Genomic DNA, 24,890 nt, shown 5'->3' with positions numbered 1-24,890 from the left:
TACAAAAAATTATTAAGAGGGAAAATTATAAAATGGGAAAGTTTCAAATATTTTCGATAGATGGCGGTAGGAGTACCGTTTTGCACATTTAATTGCAATTTGAATATTTCCCGAAATACTATGTGGAGATACACAAGCGACGATTTTCGAAAATAATGCTTACTTTAGGTTGATTTTTTACATACTTAATAGACGTTGCACCGAATAAAATATATATATACATACATACCTGAACAGACTAAGTTCTGATTTTTTTAACATACTTAACAGATTTGAAAATGATTTTTTTTTTAAACATTATTATAAATTTCAAATGAATACTTTTCGGCATAACATAAAAGATGATTTTAATTATTAAAGGGCTATTATAAAAAACATAGTACCTGCTTAAATCAAACATAGGTCAGGTTGAGTATGTTAAGGATGGGTTAGGTTAGGAAAGGTAAGGTTAATTTTGAAAACTTAGTAAAGTCATGTGAGGATATATTTGTGGACTCAGGTACCTACTTAGAATTAGTAATGTGAATCAACGCCATGTTAGGTAAAGTTTTGTAAGTCTAAGTTGAGTTAAGGTATTTTAGGTTAAAAAGTCGTACCATAAAAAAATAAAAAGAACACAAAAGAAAGAGGCTAATTTTTAATGAACTCTTTCATAGGTATCCTCTCTTACAGTATCTTTAAGAGTTAGTACCTACTTAGAATCAGTCATGTGAAATAACGTAAAGTTCGATTAAGTTAAGCAAGTCAAAGTTAGGTTAAGGTAGTTTAGGTAAAAAAGTCGTACCAAATAGAATATTTCAAAAAAACATAGAAAAGTTTCAATGAACTCTTTCAAAGGTATCCTCTCTTACAGTCTCTTTTAGACTTGGTACCTTCTTCGAATTAGTTATGTGAAGGTACGATAAGTAAGATAAAGTCAAGCGAGTCCAAGTTGAGTTAAGGTAGCTATGTTTAAAAAGTCGTACCAAAAAAAAAAAAAAAAAAGAAAGAAAAAAAAAGTTGTTTTTTTATAAACTCTTTTAGAGGTGTGGTGTCTTAAAGTCTCTTTAAGAGTTTAGAGGGTGCTCGTCAAGGAAAGTGAATTATTTTTGTAGTGTAAGTACCTAGTACCTACGCGTCGCTTTTAAAATAGCTGTAATCTTCGTTGTTGTGAATAATAAAGAAATACCTCTTCAAAATCAGCTTGTTGTTTTTTTTTTAAATATTATTGGAATACAGTAGGACCTCGGAAAAACTAATATCTACCATTGGAACCCTAACTGTCCATTGTATCATCCGTTCCTTGGATTTGTTTATTTATTGGACAATTCATATGGCGCCGTTTTCATCACCTCAGAGCATTTTACAATTTACAGTAACTCATCTTCTTCTTGCCTATCTCTTGACATTCCATTTTCTACTAATATCTCCACTTTATTAAGAGCTTTAAAACTATTTTTATTTGTAAACTATATACGTAAAATAACCCACTAATCAAACTAATATTACTAGTAAGACTAACCTCATTAAAATTAATACTAATACTTTAAAACTAAAAGTAAAAAGTTTAAATCAAAATTACTACACACTGCACTGGCGAGAACACCCTTGAAGGGTGAAAAGCCCTAAAAAATAAGGAAAATAATAACTTCTCACATAATCCTACATCCGCTATCTACATCATTTTACAGCTTAAGAAATATTTTTATTTATTTTATATCAATGATATCAAAGCAGTTTTTTTAACGTTGACATTGTGGCAACCCATAACATTACACGAAGGCAAGGTGATCAGTCACGGGGTTCACAGGTATTAATTATCTTGGCTGGTGTTTTGTAAATATTAGAGTGAAAAAATATAATATGTAGTAAATTATTGTTTAATCATTCACGCTGCGACTCCCTACAATTTACGTTTTTTTTATTACTTATACATATAAGCACTATCTGCCCACCGGAAGCGGAAAATAAAGGAAACCGTGTGTTTTATTTGAACAAGCATAACAGTACGTAGCGTAAAAGAAAGGAGTCGATATTTTCATAATAGAAATAGATAGAAAATTCCCAGTCCAAAATAACCATTATTACCCTCTTCACGCTCGCACTGTGCGGATGGTGAAAGTGAGTGAAGATCGAAGGACGCGCAGCCTCCAGCGGCCGCACAGTGCCTCGAGTGAGCCTGCACAGCCATAGTCCTATTCGCTACCAACTACTAACACCAACGCCAACCAGTTGGAGCCGATACACCGGCCGGGCCGGACGTGTCGTTTGCGCTCCGTCTTACGACAATACTGTAATGTACCTACTGCTCTCGCTGTGACCAGTGTGACCGTGATACTTCCGTCCTGTGATAGGGTAACACGTCCTTCTCGGTGGTTCTTGTGCGGTGGAAGGTGATCGGTATTATAGGGAAATTCTACTATCTATCTGTCACCACTCCTGACTTCTGTTCCTTCTAAATGAGATTTAGTAGACTGATCAAATTCGTTATACCGAATTAAGGGAAGTTTTTTACGCAGAAGCTTTGTATGGCAGTAATTTACTCGTCTATCTAAACGTGAAACTCAATCATTGTTTATTTTCCGCGTAGACTTTTTTCTGACGCTTCGACCTCCATCGCAGGGGTCATCTTCGGGATGCGAGACACGAGACAACCCCCACAATAGCGTAAAATTTAAATCTACGTGGAGTTACCGAGAAAATACTCTATTGAATGTTTTATTTTGCTGGTTTTCTAATTTTTTATGTACAGTTATATCGGTAATATCACATTTTATATCGCTATTAAAATATATCGTAGTCGTATAGTAAGTGACCAAATAACATAAGGTAAAATGTTCAGGAGGGCCATTGAAATAACTTTTGCTTGGCAAGAAAATAAACATCAATGCAGTTAGTCATTTTTAACAAGTCAATATATCATACTTCCAAGTTTAAAATCCTTTGGGATTTTTTTCAGGGCAGTATTAAGCTAGTAAGATATCAAATAGTCAATGATCACGTTTTTGTTAAAAATGCACTTGGTCACTTTCTCCTGTATGACTGCGATATGTTTGTATGTTTTTGCTTGCATTCAGTTTAAATTGTATTGTTTTTCTTTCGTTTTTCGTGTACTTATCCGATTAATTTTTCAAAGCGTCTCGTTTTCTTTATTTTCCTTCCTTTACATTGGATGAAAGAAAAAAGCCATGGATTATAATTAACTTTCGGGAATTCGGTACTTCATTTTAGGTTTAACAAATTCCCAGTGATAAGACTTAATAATGATAATTTTGCATCATTTTCCAAATTTTCAATGAAATGCACCCCTGTATTATTGTACTCGTACAATTATTTGAAGTCCGTGTTGACTCTTCATAAAACTATTTTCACCTGAGTAATGATAAGATGCTAAGTAATGATCGCCAGTAAATGAAATTGTTCATCTATGCTAACATTATGATAGTTTGAATTGTGATTTTACTGTATCACAAGCAGCCAGACAGCTCTAACGATTTTGTCAAACTTGCGCAAACATTTGCGTAGTGTGAATTTGCATACCTCCTCCGAAGACCTCGCTTATTATTATTATTATTCAGCGAGTAGTTTAATATTTAACATGAAACTGAAACTGATCTCCAAAATAAAGTCGTCGTGACAATTGTTCGAGCATTGGAGACATCCTAACTCAGTTTGTTGACGGCAGTTTTAATTGATTGAATTAGGCATTCGATTAGACAGCGAGCAGTTAAATAAATGGAGTAACTGTTCTATAATTGGTTATTCGTTTCCAATTATATACTGAACATACGCATTTCTCTCTCTTTGGGTTTTATAGATCTCTCCTTCATTGTCGACGCGATAAGTTTTGTACTAAAATGTTATTATCTCGCGTATCAAACAGTCTGTGAACGCAATATTATGACCCTAATAGCTCCCACGCGTAAACAAGTAGACGACTTCTTACTGAATTCGATTCTAGTCTTACCAAAATTATCGATTGCTTTTCATCCTAAAAAACAATTTTACATTGCAGCTAGTAAGTGACATTGTGATTATTATTCGTCCTGAATAGTTTCGAGCTTTCTCGTTCAGATAGCTTGCAAGGTTTTGAAGTTGGTCAATTTTTCAGTAATATTTATATTTTACAAAGGTATTATCATATTTTGCTCGTCAATAAAGTATGTATTCGATCTCTTTGGATTAAAATAATTTTAAAATAAATGAATTTGTGGTGTCTTATGGATGAATCGTATTCATTACGCGATGAACGAGCAAGCTGTCACTGAAAACTCTATTCTAGAATCTAGAATAAAGGGCTCATTTTTTTAAATCTTTTATTTATATTTTGGCATTCGTCTCGTCAACAAGGCACTAAAAAATGAAAATATTATTTAGATTATCCTCGGATCCCTCTTCAAATTTTTCTGGATTTTAAACTTTTTTATTATTTATTTAATGTGCAAATTTTTGAGAAGTATCACTAGTAAGCATTTTTGACTACTACGATTTTGGTAACCGATTGAACTTCAAGAAAACCTTAAATAGCTTTTGAATGTAACGCATTATCATCTAAAAATATCAATCCACTTTCTCGAAAATCTCCCTCAGATCTAGGATCGTGAAATATGTACTAGTACTGCGCTCTACTTAAACTTCCTTTGTCTGTCTCTAAAAAGCAATTGCTACCATTATTTGTTTCTGTGTAAAAACATCATCTACCGTCGTGTGGATTCCTAGTTCCTAGTTCCTAGGTACACACCTGATAAACACTTGGACTCACAAAACTTGTTGAATATTTGAACGCAACTATGAAAAATGGTTTGATGAAAGAATATTCATATTATTAGTGGATTTTGATCGCAAACTGAGAAATTAATCTGGAACTGCATTTTATATCTCGTTTTACTTTGTTAAAAGTTTTTATTAGGTTATATCGTTTAACTATTACTGTAAATTGAGTATTTGAAGTTATAATTTGGTTACCAAATTGGAAGTCAGTTATTGCCGAGGCAGAAATGACTAAATTTATAATGTAAATCACTTCGTCTGCTGATAAAATATTTAATGGTGAACAAATTACGCACGCAAAGTGAAATATTTATTACTTAACGCATCAATTCGTAAACAATCTTATTTAATGCACGCAGTTTCGCTGTTACCTATTGGATATTTCATTTGCATTTTCGTATAAAATTATTTAAATTCGTATTACGAAGATTCAGTGTCGAACAGCACGTCGCGCGACCGAAAACTATTAGCATTTCAAGATGTATTTGTACATAAATTTATTTTTAATATTGTAAAAAGTTGAAATTAATCGACACTTAATACTTTCAAAATAAGTTTTGCGGATGGCATAGTTTTTTTGTATTTTAATTTATGCTGATGAAAAGGATAATAGGAAAAAGGTTGAAACATACCGATTCTTTATTGGCGCTCTTCTGTGTTGTGGAACTTCTCGATAAGTTTCGGGCTGCACAGTTATATGAACACAAATGGCTCAATAATTAAAAAAAGACACTAACGCGAGTTACTGTAGAAACCGAAAAAGTCCAAGGACAATGAAGATTGTCGTTATTTGCGAGTATTCCGGTCATCGCGCACCGGTCAGCTACCGGCACTATTCAGTGTCCCGCCGCCCGCCGCCCGCGCCCGCGCCACCGAGCGATCAGGACCTGTTACCCATAAAGTGTGTCCCACAGGTCCCGAGCTCTAACCCCTAGTTGGTGTAATATGAGAGACACTAAACAAAGTGATAAAGTTATATCCATAACAACGAACAACGACTCTAACTTTATTAACAATACTTCGACTTTTGAGGATAATACCGAACTTACTAACAAAACAACGATCGGGATACGGGGATGAGTTCCTGACAGCTCCGAGGAGCTTATCCAGCTGTCTCGGAAAGACGACATACGAGTACTATATGTGAGTGTTTTTTTGTTTTGAATTACACAATATATTACTAACATCTAACAAAAATATGCATTGTGTGACTAGGAATCCTATATCCATCGCAAGTAGTTTTTGCGTAGAATTTTTACACATGCAATTCATAAAATTATTGAAATAAATGTAAAACAAACTAATTAACTAAATAAATGCCTAGTAAGAAATATTTATTTCATTAATTGATTTAGCAGTCATTTTGTGGTAAAATCTATACATTTTTAATTTATGTTTTACTTAGTAAATATCACTATTTCTTAAAATCTACTGTGACGCGTGTTTCGATGCATTCCGTATCATTTTAAACCCATGACAATAACAATATGACAATGACTAAAGCCTCACCCCTACTGTCTATGTTCCCACTGATAAGAACAAAAAAAAAGAAACAGCTCCTACCCCCTCTTCATCATTCAACGTCCCAGGGACCCGACTCTAAAATTTAGAATTAGCTTCACATACGGTGTTTGAAAATGATGCAGAATGCATCGAAACATGTGTCACAGTAGATTTAAAGAAATAGTGGTATTTACTAAGTAAAACTTAAGTTTAAAAAATATTTGTGTTAATTTTTAACATACACTTTCTTATTTCTATACTTCTTCAAACATACTGTTTACTTTACTTTTGTTTTATATACCTTTTTGTATACACTTTTCTCACCAAATTACGTTTTACCCTATGTAATAATAATTTATTATTAGATTAAAACCAATATTTTTAGCTTTTCCACTTTTTTATTTGACCAGCGACCGGGTTTCGTCGTTACCGACATCATCAGACTGGACTTTTCAGACAGACTGGACATCAGACCCAGTCTGATGATGTCGGTAATGACGAAACCCGGTCGCTGGTCAAATAAAAAAGTGGAAAAGCTAAAAATATTGGTTTTAATCTAATAATAAATTAAAAATGCAATTCCATCACGAAGTGTCAGTGGATAATATAAATCTATGTAATAATGTTTATCTTATACTTTCTTCTATCTGTGTACGAGTTGTTACGTTTACTGTGTTAGTTGAGTATTTCTTTTTACCAATTTTATAATACTTAATTTTATTCTGGTTTTCCTTTTTTTTAAATCGTATTTTAAGTAAACAGTGTTTTACCATTTATAAATTATTATTTCAACCGAGATGATCTCATTAGTATGCTATTTCGAAGTTTTTCTTGCATTTCCTGCACAAAATGGCGCAAAAGTGCCCGCCGAATAAGTACCCATAACTAATTAAGAGCCCACGTAAGTTACGATTAGGATTACAAATAAAATACCAGTCTGATGATGTCGGTAACGACGAAACCCGGTCGCTGGTCAAATAAAAAAGTGGAAAAGCTAAAAATATTGGTTTTAATCTAATAATAAATTAAAAATGCAATTCCATCACGAAGTGTCAGTGGATAATATAAATCTATTACAAATAAAATATGTAATCATACTTTAACTTCATGCATTCATTTGCCTGCCGAGTTAGCTAACTTGTTTTTTCAGGCAATAAATAATGTCTTACTACCTTCTTCTATGCTGATATTATTACGTACCAACATAATATTTTTTGCATTGTGTTAATTTATAATAGATTAAAATGATTAACATACGAACTTATTATTTATATTTAATTGGTTTTCCGAATAATTATTGTTGTATATTACGGAACAGTTAAATATAATTATGCTACATAAATAAAGATGAATACATATTTTAAATTAAGTTGTTATTCACAAGTTATCGACGCATAGTTTACATTATGATTACCTTATATCACTATCCATCATTTCCGTGATATTTTACGTCCGTCTCCGTAGTGTAATGGTTAGCGTTTTTAGCTACCGCGCTGGAGGTTCCGGGTTCGATTCCCAGGAGGGGGAGTGAAAATAGATAGTAGTGATTCTACACTCTAATATTAATTTAATATTAACCTGGACTGGTCCCCGAAGCGCAGTAGTGATCCCCTTGCCTTCATAGAAGTAACGATCAAGATAACACTGTCAATACGATATAGTGCCCTATGCACCTTTGGGTGCGGATAAGGGTTAGAAGTATTTTATGGTACAATATGACTGTGTATGCACGTTAGGCTAGGCAGTTTATTTTTGGAATCTGAAAAGATCTTAAATTATGCCTTTTAGATTATTGTTAAGAATGAATTTAAGATATTTAAAAAAAAAATTAAAACGAATATTATGTGCTAGTTTCTATTTTTGGCTATCGTCGAAATAATGTATTTATGATAAAAATCTCGTCCCTACCTATCTATCCTTCATTTGATCCGGTCTTAGTCAACGGATCACTTAGGATATACAAGTCCACTGATGAACCACTTTTCCCAAAGAACGGATCTTTAAAAAAAATCGACCGCAGAATATAATCCAATTTTTAAATAAGTAAAAAAGTTCACATCAATTATATCCTTAAATGTTATATTAAAATATCATTTTTTTACTCGCACTTTTCTTTCTTTTACTGCAACTTTGAACGAGTAAAAATGTTCCATGACCCTGTGGATACATGCGACACCACATGACAGTTGAGGAGAACATTATGGATTCAATTTCGAATCTAGTAGGTAAATCAGATAATTTTATCGGAGGAAATTAATTGCAGTGATATGAGTAAAAAATACTCCGTTACAAATTAAGGATGACCTCTAGTGTTTTTTTTAAATCTACATATTAAAAATTGTATGCACTCTGCGCTGTTAGATTCAGTTAACTTCATTATATGGAATATTCGCACCTGTCTCAGAGAAGACGCCATTTTTAATTGGCATACAGATGTATTTATTTATTGATATGTTTGCTATGATAAGTAATTTACAGTTTGTAAATTAAAATGAACATGAGAAATAGCATACAACATGAAAAATTAGTAACATACCTCTGCGTTAGTTGGACTTCTTTAAGTAATACAATATAATTATGCATTATGTAAGAAAATACGAGTAACTCGCTACTCAAATATGATATCGTTATTTTTTTGTATCACGATTTATGCTATGATTAAACATAATTAATTTATAAATTAAACTTAACTCAAATTGTTTTAAAAAAATATATATAAAGTATGCTTATCCAACTTAAGTCGTAATGTGTACTTGATGCAGTGTTATCTCGATCGAGAATTGAACGCAAGAGGATCACCTCTTGCCTTCAATTCAGTCTGGGAAATTCAATTTGACTTGATGACCAAAATAACACATAACATAAAGGTGTACATATAAGAAAAAAAATTATGTTTTTTGGAACGTTCCCCTTAGAATCAAACCCCGGACCTTACGCCAAACGCTTATAGTAATTACGCCACGTAATTAAAAATCGTCCTAAAAAAATAAGGATTTATAATTTTAAAGCGACATATCGATACAGTGTGTTTTGATGCCCATAGCCAACTCAATAAAAGCTACAAAAAGTACTCAGTCGATGTATTATATTTTATGATGTGAGATGTTGCCAAACACGTTGGTTGATAGTAGTTACTCGACTGCCTTTATGTTGGCTACTGACCTTAGAAATACACCCACCTTTAATTTACTACTTAGATAATACATAGGGAGGAACCTGCTACCTGCTTCTAGCACTCCGTATGTAATAATACTATTTCTTGAAAGATACAAACGTACGTTGGTTCAAATGACTATTTTGGAGGATTCATTTTATTGTACACAATTTTTTTACTGGATTTTTTATACTGTCTTTTCGCTGCAAAGTCAAATATTAACCAGGATTTGTGAATACGAGTATGAGTGAGGTATTGCTGGTCGACTGATCTGGAGGTTTGCATAATAATAATATTTATAGTAATTTCAGCCGACAAATTGGTGATACGATCGCGGAGGAATGTCATTAGGACGAATTTCTCGCGAAGCCGTTAAATCTTTAGGAGTATCTACTTAAGATAAGCTAACTCGTTATGCTAAACATTCCTCATAAATATTACTTATATCGTAAATAATAATTAAAACATTTAATATTCAGCTTTCTTTCGCAATGTGGGTCCAACGTTCGAACTCTTTGATTTTTCGTGTCTTCTAACCACCGAATCAGAAGCTGTCTGGTGCCTACTTACGTATTGTTTGTCTACTTTTTATCGAATAAATTATGAATCTCACATTTAAAAAAATCAAAGGATTTTTTACCTGAATTCATAATCCTATTTTTTTTATTGATTTTCTTATTTACTTAAGTTAGTATTGACCGCCTCCGAGTGTAAAAAAAGGATATAATATCGCACACCTAGATCAAAACTGCATCAACTCAAGTTTTTTTAGATAATCACGTATTCGGATTCTACATACGAAGACGCATATATCAATTTATCCGATTTGTCAATATCTTAAATATTCTTCAAAATATAGCACTTTATGCTCCTTTTGGTGAATAAAAGAGCCCATGCCCCTCCACTAAAACCGTTGTAATTTTAATAACTGCCATAAAGTCAAGAAGGGTAGACATACGTTGGTGGTACAAAACAGATTTATTTCGAGTTGTGACAGTTTTGGTGATTAGATTTTGATCGAATGGATAAATATTCACTACTTTATTTCAAGTTACAACCATTTTGTTGACTCAGGTACGAGAAAAATTTATGTTTATTTGCACTTATTTGATTTCAAGTTGAAATAATGAGAGAAAAAACCTTAAATATGTTGTACAAGACAGTAGTAAGTCAAAAATTAGACTATTTGTATGAAATGTTTTAATGTAAATATTCTTTAATATGCATTGTTCATTCGTAAAAGAAAACAGGAACCTTGTATTACATAAGGCAACATCACCATACGTTTTAAATCTCTCCTGAAAAAAACAGTTTTTTTGAGGTGATACACTTTTGACCTAGGTGTGCGATATAATAATATAATGTTTCAGAGCGAGTGATACTAATAACATGACTTGTGTCAATCATCGACAGAAAACTGCGATACGAATAATCAAGTTATCATTTAAAAAAAGATCGATGAATAGGATTGTATCTAATTGATAGTGAGTTTGATTGATATTATTATCATTGTGGTATTCAGTTTGGGTAAGTTGCGTTCGAGTGGGTGTAATAATGGCTAAACCGGCGCGGCGGTTGGTATATTTACTCGCAGCCGCAGCAGATCGCCTTCGTGAGGAATGTTCCACTCCCTTAGGAGTGGACTTGGCGAACCAAAACAACCTGTGACTGTCGACACATAATAAGAGAAACTATATTTTTAAAAATTCTGCTTTATAAACTAAACTTTTCGTTAGATTCAAGTTTTGTACCGACATTTATTGGTGGAACTGAATTTTATAGCAAAAAACAACCATATACCTTTTCCCACTTTTATTTTATTTGACCAGTGACGGGTTTTGTTATTACCCACATCACCCGACTGGTAATGTCGGTAGTAATAAACCCGGTCACTTATCAAATAAAAAAACTTTATGTCGAATTGAAATTTTTTGCGAATGTTTTCAAGAGTAACCATTTGGTTTTAGTTATAAAATAGAATAAGTTACGGGTATATAAAGCGTGTATGTAGGTTCATTTGAAATACGTTATTTTATTCAGTATGGTCTCATAGTGTTAGGCATATAAATGACGTGTACTGCACAATATGTACGAGTATGTCGGTTTATGAAGACATTTTATTAAGTCCATTCTCTAATGGTATTTCTTTGAATAAAGTGACATTGTACAGAATATCTGAGAAGTTGAATGGTTCCGAGAATACGCATGTCATTTATAAATACGTTTTGGTTCTTTATGTGTCAAGTAAGATAATAGGTATCGGGAATTTAGTGGAAGTGTCTAACCGCAGATTGTTAAACCAAAACGCACAACTCGCTTTATGAAAAATATAAATGAAACATGGCTACAGAGAACTTGTGCCTGAGATGACATAATAATCTGAGAGGATGACGCCCCCGTTATCTTTTCGGATATTCGACAAGAAGCGTGATATTTACTATATACGATCATTCATTACATACGCCTATGTAGTACTTTTTTATAACGTATAATGTCATTTGTGTTACAGTTTTAAATATGTCTATGTTAAAAAGTTGACTTAACTATAAACAATAAAAAAGGGTTAGTATAATATATAAATGTATACAATACGTTCGCAAATCTTGTTAACTGTAAGAAAAAGTCAATAAAAAAAGAGATTAGACAGATTTTCATCCCCTATTTACTAACCTCATCCAGTCAAACTCATATTTTTTCCCGTGACTTACCGTCGCTATGTATCCCGTGTATTTAAAATGAATGTAAACGCAGCCCGTTACGTTACAATTAAAAAAATTGACGAAATTTTCAAGTGCAAACTACAAGTAAAAATTTGTATTGACTCAATTATTTGTGTATGTACTTTTTATATTCATACAATGAACGTCATTATTACTGTTGAATTTTATTATAAGTGCAAACAATTAATATTTATTTAACTTTTTCCGATCCCTTACTTATTGTTAGATGAAATTATAAACATAAATATATTTTTTTACCCTCTAAAAATGTTAAAGACACGCGATATCCATGCAGAAATTTTCAAAAAATGATGGCGCCATGATATCATAGATTGAACACATAACAGGGTTGTGTTTTTGAATTGTGTTTCGTTACGCTAAAAATAATCGCCAACCATTTTTATAGACCTGTTATTATAATAAATATAATTGATTTTTCACTTTTATATTTATTTAATATTATCCTGCATAGGTACTTAAAACGTAGTAGTTATAATTACATTGCCTTCAAGTAATAAAGGTAACACTGTATGGAAGCGATGCAGTTAGTTCCCTATCCACCACTGGGTGCGAATGAGGGTAAAAAAGAAGAATATCTTATTTTAAAACTTGCTCGGAATAATTAGATTGCATTTAACCGTAAAATAATCCATTAAGCACTTAAGTTGAGAGAGAAATAAATTCTTTCGTGATAAATGCGACGATTATGCAGATATTATGTTATACGAGTGCCACCGTCTCGTCGCGTCGGCGTCGCTAAGCGAAGACTCGTTTACAGAATACTAATTACATTCGTCCTATTCTTCTCGTCTCGCGAATCAAGAATCCGTCCCCCACAGCCACTATCGGAGTCCTGCGTCATGATCAAGGATGCACCTGTCTGTTGTCTACTAGCTAAAGGAAAAAGACAATAAAATACTGTTGCGAGAATTGTCCTAACGTTGCGTTAGTACGGCAGCTTGAAGCTACTCCTAACCCCGAATATTTCAAGGTGCTAATCTGTTTCTGGCCTTAGCCGTCTAAAGATTCGCAAAATGGTTCCTTAGCAACTATTTGTTCAGTATTCTGCGCTATATTAAATTTGTAGTTTTATCACAAATCCGTATAGTATGATGAAATTATTCTTATGCGAGTTCGGTTTATACTACGTATTGTTCACACTAGAAACATAAATTCCCAACCGGAAAACAACATTTGACTCCTCACCTCACCGCACCGCTATCATAATTGACTGTATTGTTCAAACTGTTAATATCCTCGCTATTGTTGATGAGCTTCAGATAAATACATTTGTGAAAATAACCACTTTCGTGTAGCAACCGAACGTGATCTTTGCGTGTACCATAAAGAGTCAAACAAACTTATCACTCCTAAATCGACAGCGTGAATGTTTTCGGTAAACCTTTTCACCAGTAAACACAGCTCAATTTCAGCAATATTTGGTGTATGTCTAAATCATCGAACACAAATAATGGCTTTCACCCCGAGAAGAGATATTATTGATATCTCGACAGACACAAAGGACTTTTTCGAAAACAAATATGGAAGTCTGGAATATCAGCTGATTTGAGTGATCACTTTATACACTGTAACATAGACCGGTATAAAATTGTACGAACGAAATTAAGAGGTCTTTGCATTATAATTCGTATACGCAAAGTGATAATGCTTAACATATGAATATATTTTTTATTTACATTAAATGTGTTTTTCTTAATTCTAAAGTATTTATCATTGAACATAAATACTAATTACTATACTTCTGTTTCACATGCCTTAAGGATACTTGCTTTTTCTTGGTATGAATTTTAACTTTTTTCTGGTCAATATGCCAGAGAAATCCGCAGTAGGTACTTACCGTTTCAATTTTTAAGCAGCAAGAGTAAGAATATTCGAGTGCAGATGACGGAAACGCCTATAATAGCCTAGAGTCTAAGACTTAGAACGAGGAGACATATCCACTTAGACTCTAAGTGGTCGTGTCTCCTCATTCCCATCTACGTATACAGGTGGAGCGAGAGAAGTAGTCGGAGCCTTGGCGGAGTCCGGTCGGTCTCCGGAACTGGCCAGTCCGACACGCAGCAAGTGCACTAATATTTAGATTTGGCAGTTGACATGTGAATGTCATTTGGCGATCTTTTTTATTGCCGGCGTCCAAAGTTTATTAAATATGTCGGTAATTTGTTGCGACCTCGTGCACTCGTGTGTCGTATGTCGTGGTCGTGTGTGCTGTCTGACTGGTCAGATTCTTGTACTATTCCTATGTCTATAATGCCGACAGTATTTCCGCGTCTGCTCTTCTTAATTCCATTCGGTCATTAGGTATCTCCTTTTTAAATTACCGCGTTCACATTTTCTTTTGTAAGCAAATACACTATTATTCATTTTTGAATATGTTATAAATGAGCTATCAGTGTTCAAACATAGTATTTGAATTGTCGTAATGATGCATTATGTCGTTAACTCGCTATTGTTTTATTAGCGAAATTGGCAAATAAAAATAAAAATAATTATAATTTTTTTTTATACAAATATACTATAATATATATATATATTCTAGAATCTATAAAAAATTCTTTATATCCAGAGAATGTTAAATAATAATATCGAATATCTTCTACGCGTTAAATTATACGAGCTTATCGTGTCTGCTTCAATCGTCCAAGAGTAGTTTTGAAATTTCTTAGCTACTTGTATTCGTATAACGCAAAGAAATTTTCCGGGACTCGCCGCAAATTACCCTTACCCATATAAAAATCTATGTGATGTTTTACCTGTTTATAATAATGTACCTAGGTATTGATCGACATGTTTCAATATTGATTGATTCTATAAAAGTATATTGTTGTATACATATATTTTAGGTTACGTTCGCTGTTGGGTAATCTTTATTATTTTTCAGAGATATCGGTACGCCGAAATATAATAAGGAAGCTGTTAGAATATTTCCGTTAAACTCGAAACAGACGAGTGAGTTTATGTACATTTACGTGAGGCAATAATTTCTCGTTTAGAATAATGTTATGCACATTGAGCAACACTTGCGCCACTCCGAAATGTCGCCTCGCGAGTGTCAGGTGTCAGGCGGTGAGAGATGTTTGGCATCCGATACATTTAGTTTATATTTCACCGACTGAGTTGTTTATTACTGCGGGAATACCTCGCTTATTCCTGCCTCCGTCACTTCAGTTAGTCTGTCTGAATCTTCGGAGGGCAAATTGTCCCGAAAAAGAAAATCATCGTCGATAAAGGGTATATTTTCTTTCATTCTAAATTATGTTGTCAGTCGCCTTATTTGTTTAGCTGTAAAAGCTATGAGGGAGAAAATGCACCAATCAGAGTTTTATGAAATTTGCTATCAAGCAAATATTCCGCTTTTATTGTTTTTTCTGCTCATGCTTTTCTCACGAATAACATAAATCGTCTTTTTCTAACTCGTATCTGCATCTAACGGTGCATAAAGCACTTTATCGTATTATGCAATATTATCTAAAACTGTAATTACACGAAGGCAAGGTTATCAGTTCTGCGCTTTGGGTACTAATCTAGGGTGATATTAAATAAACATGGAGAGGCGTACCCAGAACCTACAACACGGCAGCAAAATTCGCTACAAAGACGGCCATACATCGTAGAACGAGGAAAAACTTTGCCAAAAATTATACATATTAATATGCGATGAAACGTACTGTTTTTTGCATTTAAAACGTTCTTGGTTGTTTATTTTTAATTGCCTATAATTGGGCAAAAATACAAAAAAAACTTGTTTACTTGATTAAAATTGGCACAACGTTGCTCTCCAAAGAGTCCGGGATTTCGTCGAAACCAATCGGACTAAGCGAGGTGTATCCGTATATTGGACTAACTTGAGGTGTTTATTGCTATATGACATATCCGTGGAATATTAAATGTCCATTTTCGGTATACAAGTTTCCTGCATGCGGTACGCGAAGCAATGGTATGCTAATTAGCGGTGAACCAACCGATGTAATAATATGCAGGTGTGACAATTTCACAATTTCCTAATGTTGTTTCAATTTTGATATTTGCTCTTTACATAGAATATCTTAGGACCTCAAACGGCTTGCTGCCCACTTCACTAAAGAAAATGTATTCTTTCTCGGCGCATACGATGTGTTTTTTCCATTCCGGCAAAATATCTTACTTGCCCCTCACAGTCTCACTGTTTACGCCTTTTACAGTCGACTTTCTTGTTTTCCTTATCCGCATCCAATGGTGTATAGGGCAATTCATTGATTTGGGATTTTTTTATTTGTCATTGTCTAAAATCAATACATGATATCGGTATTTGTCTAGTTCTGAAAAATATAAAATGTTTATATGTGGAAATAGATAAATATAATATATCTGCGAGCTCAAAATATGCATGTGTTTTTTAGGGAATAATCGAGTCTCTTTCGAGGCTTGTCTACGGGTAGCAAAGTAAGGATAGAGAAACTAGATATGAAAATATATCACAGACATCCGGACCATTCGAAAATAAATACGTCTTAATTAAATTTTGCTTTTGACCGACTCGCTACGCCAGTGTCGCAGTCGAGCATCTTACACCTGTGCCACGGCGCCTTCCTCGATTGACGCGAAAACTCCATTCTGATTGACTGATAGTATTTTAAACTTATAAAATATATTCATGGTCTATTTAAAGTTAAAATATTCGTTAAACTCTTACATCGGAGTAGAATATAGATTTATTTACAGAAAAAAAAGTTTTTGGTTATTTCTATAAGCTAATTGATTATGATAGAGGCCTCGCTATTTTACAATTACATCTGCATAACGGTCAGTTAATATTCGGTTACTCTACCCATCCAAATTCGAGTAAAACAAGTATCCTTGTGTCTCGTACGTAGAGAGATTCAGTATATCGCTCCGGGCCCGAGTTAACCTTAGACTTAGACTAATATACAAGTACATACATAACACTCACTACCTCCGATGTTTTAAATCCATTTGCAAGGTAACACCTTATCAAAACTCAATAATCATCATTATTATTTTTACGAAGTCGACGCAATTAGTAACATTGAAAATATAAAACACAGTAAATGCTAATTTTAATATTATTGCCTTTCGGGCAACTTGTCTAATTTTATTCTGTTGTATTATATTTTGCAAGTAGCGGGTAGCGGCCTTTGCTCTTTTTATCCGTTCGTTTATACTCTTTCATGTAGACGAGAATTGCGAAAATTAAATTTATACCAATAACAGATCAAACAATTTAATCAAACTCAGAAATAAGGAAACGCGTCGAAATGCCTAAATTTAATATTTATCATAAAATAAGACCAATTACTGCGCAATAGAATATTGATATAGAATTGAGAAGCCTGGACTCTCACGGATGATGACAAACGAAATGTGGATTTATCGCGAGATGCCGCGTACACGCGGTATCTTGGACGGATCCAACGACCAACGAAGAGGTTCTAGGTAGAATCGGGAAAACTTGCCAATTACTAACTCCGATGAAACCGTGAAAATTGAGCACCTGGGACACCTCATGACATACCTGTACCGATCTTTCCACGAAATAATGATTGATTATTTTTAGTTTAACTTCATCGCTATCGTGGCATAAAAGAGAGGCGGAAAACCTGCGGCACATTAGGTACAGAGATTTTTTTCAAACGCGGCCTTATGTCGAATCAGACAAATGAATGCGACGTATAGAAACGAAAAAGTTCCCCATCCCTGGCATAGGGCGTAAACTAAAAATGGCATGGCGAGGATCTTTTTGTTATTATTTATATTGTTTGTCACGATAGGGCTGGAATTACAGTGAAAAGATAACGTGTTAATGAATTTGATTTCTAACAACTTTGACATTTTGAAACCGGTCGGCATTGTCAGGATGTCAATGTTACCGAAAATAAAACATCGATATTTTTTACCGATCTGAGTTAAAAATGCCTTGTGGTTAAAGCGTTATCGTTCGTATTGAATCCTAGCCTAGGTCCTACGCGATTTCTAGACACGCGGTTCTTTGCACGGAGGAATATCTGTTGTGACACACAATAACTGATTATTGAGCTATTATTTGTCCACATGTAGGTTTAGTACATACTATGGAGCAGTAGATAGCAGTATGGACAGACCTCGCTGGAGCCGGACCTCGCTGGAGCCGGACCCTGACAGCAGATGGTCACCTTCCGCAGTCAAGGAGGAATTCCGAAACATACTGACCAGTCGATACCGATCAATGACTTTATCGCTATTTATTTTGTTTTCGTCAGATGTAATAATATTGCATCTGGTAAAAACGCAGGTACCCTTCAGGCGTGTAATGGAATCGAAGACTTATTTCTAAAAGTTTAAAAGACAAATAGGCCAATTCTTAAAGTATGTAGGTTTAATGACCGATAACGAAATTATTTCAAACGCGCGCACGTTCAATTATTTTCGATAGTCAGTTAATACCAGCGTTTGTCTTCCCTTTTTCACGTTTTACCAGATGACTGACAATGTTCGATATAATAAAGTGATATTTTCCACCAAACAATGGTTTAAAATTGACAAAGCTTAAATATGCTATCACATTAAAACAATAATTTAGGTAAATACGTAATATTTGTACGATTTAGCATATCATTTCCATATATTTTACTATTCATTAACTCTAATTAAAAACAACTTGAACCGTAAATCTTGTATCGACCAACAGAAAAGCAAATACACCGGAGAAGATTTACGAAGTGTCGCATGGGCAAGAACGGATATAAATTATTATTTAACATCTCGTTATATTTAAAGACGGCGGATGCAATCGATTTGGGGTTTCGGCACATGTGCGTTGAATGCTGGTAATGTACCATGGACATTTCGTTACTAGATAAAGTTTTAAGAGCATTTGAGAATATTAAAGGATGTAAAATAATCTATCGAAAAACATGTTGCCGCATCGTTGTATAAATCATTAAATTGATGAAGAAAATACCTTGACACTCCTTAGAATGCCTCGTACATAATAATCATTCTGCATTTTTGTATCATTATTGATACAATCAATTATTCACACAACCCTCTAAAGCTCATGTTCAGAATAAGCAAAAAATCTTACACAGATACATACAGGCGATAAGAACACATTCAAAATTGTTACGATTAGATATATTTCAAATCGGTTGTTATTTAAGCGTCATGACTTAAGTTTATTTTTATTATAATAACAATAAAAATATGGAAAAATCAATGAACGCATAATTCCAACAAAAGCGAGAGTTATATTATGCTCAGTAATGTTTTATGTATCGCATTATAATGTATATCGTAATTTGTTAACAATAAAAGAGCTTAACCTTTAGCGCGCTAACACGCCGAGTATGGTGGCGCCCCGGCAAGCCCCTCTCGGGGGCTCGAGGGGCTCGCGGCGCCAGCGCTGACAGGCGGGGCCTTGACCGCGATCTCGTGCCATATGGCACCAGGTAGCTACAGCAATCGCCCGGCAGGTTCAACCAATCATCTCTCGCGAGTGTTGATTTATCAAATAATTACTCTACTATTAATCGAAAGGTAAGCATTAATTAATCGTAATCGAGTTCATTAATCGAAGTGGCCTTTACCTTTACAATACTACACGAGAAAAGTTTCCATTTTTTATTTTATTGAATTTCGATAAATTTTTGGTATTTCATATTCTTCTGATAAATAATCTAAATATAATATCAATACATAATGTGTAATATGTATTTACTTAAAATTAAAAACTGCTCGGAGTCAGATGTGGTGCGAGTTGAAAAGGATCGATATCTTCTCGATGCATTTGTGTTATCAATTGACGTGAACCGTTTTGACTTATTTCAGCCTTTCATCTGTCGTCGCGGAACTTGTTAGTTTAATATTATTGTTTTGAAAAGCCGTTTTTTATTTGGTCTAAGTTACTATCGACAGTTTAATTGGGATAACTTTTGCGCAATGACAAAATCTTCCGGTCCGCAAGTTGTGCTCATAATTGGCTAACCTTTCAGACCGATAATATTAAAATATTAATTTAAATTGATCATTATTACTATTCATGATGCTAAAGAGATTTATATTATAGATATAACGATCACTTTCCAAACCAATTGAAGGATTATAGCGCTATTATATTAATTCAATCACAAAATCCCGCCAAGGTCTCTCTGTTCATTGCAGGAGTTTGTTTTAAAACGATCTCTTATCTCTATTTACCTACATTTATCTATTATATTCGCTGCGAGGCCAATTTCTTACACGAAAACAATTTATTAAATTACACGAATATTTTCTTAGAATTAATGATGGATTCAACGATTGTATCATTATACTAGCGCATTAGTTCTCCGAGTCCTTCTGTAGACACATGTTATGTCAAGTCTCACGACAACTTGCCATATTAGTGGGTGAATATTTCTCATCACTTAGTTCAGCCTGATTTTGGGTCTACGTATTTTGATTTTGTTGAGAAGGATTACACCTTCTTAGGGCATTTTCAAAACAGTATAGGTGTCTCGTCTCGTAACAATAACTAAAATATGTAAACTTAATTTTGAGGAACAAATTAGAGATGTTCGTACTAACGTAATGGATTGAGCAGCGAAAGTTATTCTTATAGTCAAGATCCGATCATTCAAATTTATATGTACAATATATTATATTTAAATGTACAGGCATCGTTAGTTGGGATTTACAAATTGGCAGCACCCGTCACGTGCTGGAGATGGCTTAGAAGATGTTATTAAATGAAAGGTGAACACAACACACGTAATCAATTATTAGTTTAACCGGGCGTATTAAAACCAAACTTTGCAATCTCCAAACGAATCATTTTAGCTATTCTTTCAGATACAACTGTTTTTTTTAGTAAGTATTGCTGAACGTTCACATTTTACCCAAATAAAAATATGCGATCCTCGTTTCTTTAAATTTATTCCTGAAAAGAGTTCAAATTGTATCCTCGTGGTAAAGTTTTTTTTTAAATGAGGAAAGTGTGTATTTAATATAATATTTAGTATTTATAACAAACAAAATCTCCAGGAGAACTAACACTGATATTTAGAAATGTTCCTCAGCATTCGGCCAAAGTAATACCTTTAAATTTTAATATCCGTGTCTCGTATCTGCACTCAATTTATTCGAGTAAAATCTCAAGAAATGTCTCTGAATATCAGTGATTCGTTTGGAGATAACTTTGTTTGTTTTTAAAACCCTCGAACGCAAATCTGGTCATTATTTTCTCCAACGGATAGTAGTGGATATGTCAGAAAGGTTTTTACATAAATTAGTTTCGAAGATGGTTCTATAATCGTTTCAAGAATGATAGATTACTTTGGAATATAAATAAATCTACCAGTTATCTCACTTCGCGCATCTAATTATATTTTTGCAACGCGGTGTGTTGTGAAAGTCAGGGACTACTACAATCGGATGTTCATTATGTTTAAAGACTGAGAAGCTGTACTAACATATGTAATACCGAAGCCGTAGTATCGGTTCAGTCTAAGTGTCCATTAACACATAATAACAATATGTTAGTGTAATCCAGTCCGGTGTAGTGTCGAGGTGAGGCGAGAGAGTTCGCTCCGTTAATCAATCAACTTCATTTTGGCGGCTAAAGTAAAGGAAATGTTAACCTTGCTCGTTCGTACTTAACCTCTTGTAGTTTTTATCCTACTCGGGCTTAGAGCGGCTTAACCTTTCTTTTTTGTTCCACTCTGACAAGTCAACACAGCCGTAACAGCTTAATACCGTACTTTTGTGTAATCTGTAACGTACCGCATAAATATAATGTTATCTACATTAGCCGCTAACTACCCGAAAGAAACGTTACGACCGCGGCCAATGCACAGGCACGAGGTAAAAAACTGGACCGTGATTAATAAATTGTTTCTCACTACTTAATAATTATAATCATCTATCGAGATATCGGATATAAGCGTTTCGAATAGTGAAAAGGAAATCAAACACTCGTTTAGTATCTGGGCAATATTTTTTGCCTATACATGAGCATCACAGACGGTAATAGGCTAGAATTCTTCATCGCGTTTAATATTTGGCAATACGCTCGTTGAACACGATGAATATGAATTAAATTTCTGAGGTCCGAGTATTCGATTAAGTTTTAAGGGCATAATGTCGTTAAGTCCATACTCGATTAAACAATGTATGTTGACACGTTGACTATTAAAAGCACTATCAACTTTGGATATAGTTTTCTTTGATTTTCAATCATATCATGTGGAATTATGTGTCTTATTTAAAGATTTAAATAAGCTTAATTTAATATTTCAATAAAGATTTAATCCGGGAATCTAGAGAGGGTTTAATTAACGTACAATATTATTTGTGAGTAAAATGTTTATATATTCATAAATTCGTGTTTTTTAGTACCACACCGAACTCATTCTTTGCGATCCACGCCGAGTACTTTATACCATATTTCATTCAACATTGTTTCGTGTTTCTCCAATAAATAATATGTTCGCTTCTTTCTCGTGGAACTCCAAAGAGTATTCGCTCATTACTCACGGATAATTCCATTTAAAACATTGGATATGACGCGGTGTTGATATAAACAGACGATGGAAGAATGTTTATTGTCCAAATAATTCCAATTCTAAGAAGGAGATCCAACATTCCCGGCCGCGGGTTATGTTACGCCGAACACCGACCCATGGGGATGAATAAGTTATTTATCGAACACATTTCGCTCACTCCTTTCAAGAACGTCATAAATCAAAAATTGTCAATTTTCAGTTGTACATGTTTTCGGAATGCTCAGAAAATGTACTATATCCCAGCAAAAGCGGCATATTTTCAACTTAATATTTACCCGCTACTGGGCAGAAAGTGTTGTTTTTGCATTTTGAAGAAATGGTATTGTTTAATTGTTTTTTCAAATATACTAAATATTTTTCAAATGGAGAAATAACCTTCAGCTTTTACCTAAAAAGATCTGTTGCACAGTAAAAAGTTCAAAAAGTGGCTTGATATTTATTTTTAATACATTGTATTATATTTTTAAACTTTAAAAACGTTGTCCTGAAAAATCAAGTTTTTTGATTTATGACGTTCTTGAAAGGAGTGGGCGATTTGTCCGCCGAGCTGTTCTCATATCCACACTCGACTCGTTTAAAATTCACTTTCAGTCGAGATAAAAAGCGCTCTTGTTCAATTCGTATCATAAGAATTGAATTTGTTTTTTTTTTCTCTTTATTTAATCTTCGGTTCGTTATTATTTTTTTTTATGAAACTAACCGGAGCTATGATTCAGATTAAAAAAAAAAGTAAAGACTGCATAACTAGGTTAGCTAATATTATTTGCTTTACTGATTCTTTAATGATATATCAAAATATTTTATTGTTTATTATATTTACGCTACACGCTTTTGTGATATTTTTAACTAAAACTGGAGGTAGGTTTAGGAATAATTAATTAGTTGTTATAATTGCCATAATATTTTACTAGACAGTGAACCGTCATTCGTAGCGACTGTACCGTCCGCGTCCTTGAAACGATTTTTGGTTGTTGAATCTTTTGAACTGCAACAGCTCGCCTTTTCAACTAACTTACTACTTATGTGATTATTCTTTTAGAACGCATGCGTAAAAGTCGATGTTGTTTGCGATAGCCGAACAATAAAAACATCGTATCATAATTGCGCGTCAAGTTCCGCTATGCGGTTCATAGTTTTTGTAGTTCCTCGGTTATCTTTGTATTCAAATAACAATATGACCGATCCATAAGTTGTCCATTCCTTTCGATTCTCGGAATAAAGTCTTCTTACGCCGAGCTGTAATTGCACGATCCTTGTTCCTCGTGCAAATTATTCCGAGAAGTAACATAATAACACTGTTGCATTTTATCAATTCAATTGTTGTGACGCTAAACTCGATATCTCCCGAGCTTTAACACGTCTCCATTCACTCCTACAAATATTCGAAAATGATTTCCTAAATTATATAACACTACCTGAGTAAGTAAGTATAAAGTACGTCCAAACATCAAACCGATAAGTATCGTAATTAATCCCTCCTAGATTTGAAAAGGTCGTTAACCTTACATATATGCATATATCGCAAAGGCTCTATACTTATATAATATATGAACAATCAATGAAATCGTCCATGGTGGTCGGGGCTAGTTGAGGCACCACAAGCCCATAGAAACAAGACTAAAACAGCCAAAATGCACATTCTGCGACTGGGGTATGAATTTAACCAACGATGATTTGGAATATATAAGGATCCAGAATTACTCGGACAGGCAACAGTCTTCGTGGTTGGATGTCATTGTATCTTTTCTAATCTTTGCACCATTCGGGGCGGATATGGAATTAATTATTTAATTAGAAGTACATAAGATTTTTGTCACATGTAATAATGTAATACTAGGTACAATAATATTGTGTTCGATCGCAGTCCCTTAGTCCTAGGTTATTTATAATGTAGTTTGACTTTTTTATAAAGTTCTGCGGAAATGTAACGAGAATTCTATTTAAGGAATTCAGGATTAAATCAATAAATTACTCCCGGCACTACTATGGGCATTACAAATAAATATTAATGGGACCAAATCACGCCAACTATAGGTAACAGCGAGTATAGGTAATAGCAAATAAGAATACAAATGTCTAACCTTGTCAGTTCACATTCTGCGAGCGATCTGACGCGACAAACGTTGGATATTGTACTTCATCGCGAGTGCGCGTATTGCGAAATGATTAATTCCTCGAGACAAGTGAGTTTAGGTCTATTATCGCGAGCAGAGCACAAAGCCAGCT

General features: G+C 34.0%; 1 protein-coding gene across 1 annotated transcript in view; it reads left to right on the top strand.

Moving 5' to 3' along the window:
• Window positions 1–2,208: 2,208 nt before the first annotated feature.
• form3 (FH2 domain-containing protein formin 3) overlaps window positions 2,209–24,890 on the top strand; it is a 68,064-nt gene continuing 45,382 nt past the window's right edge. The window contains exons 1-2 of the mRNA XM_088273933.1: window positions 2,209–2,334; window positions 5,664–5,892. The gene's annotated coding sequence lies outside the window, so the exon portion shown is untranslated. The remainder of the gene's footprint in view (window positions 2,335–5,663; window positions 5,893–24,890) is intronic.

Source organism: Brachycentrus maculatus, unplaced genomic scaffold (assembly GCF_059751285.1).
Source record: "Brachycentrus maculatus isolate JH-2025_06_01 unplaced genomic scaffold, ASM5975128v1 h1tg000620l, whole genome shotgun sequence".
In the NCBI taxonomy this organism is placed as follows: Eukaryota; Metazoa; Arthropoda; class Insecta; order Trichoptera; family Brachycentridae; genus Brachycentrus; species Brachycentrus maculatus.
The sequence above is the reverse complement of the archived record's forward strand: the minus strand, read 5'-3'. Positions and strand labels throughout refer to the sequence as shown.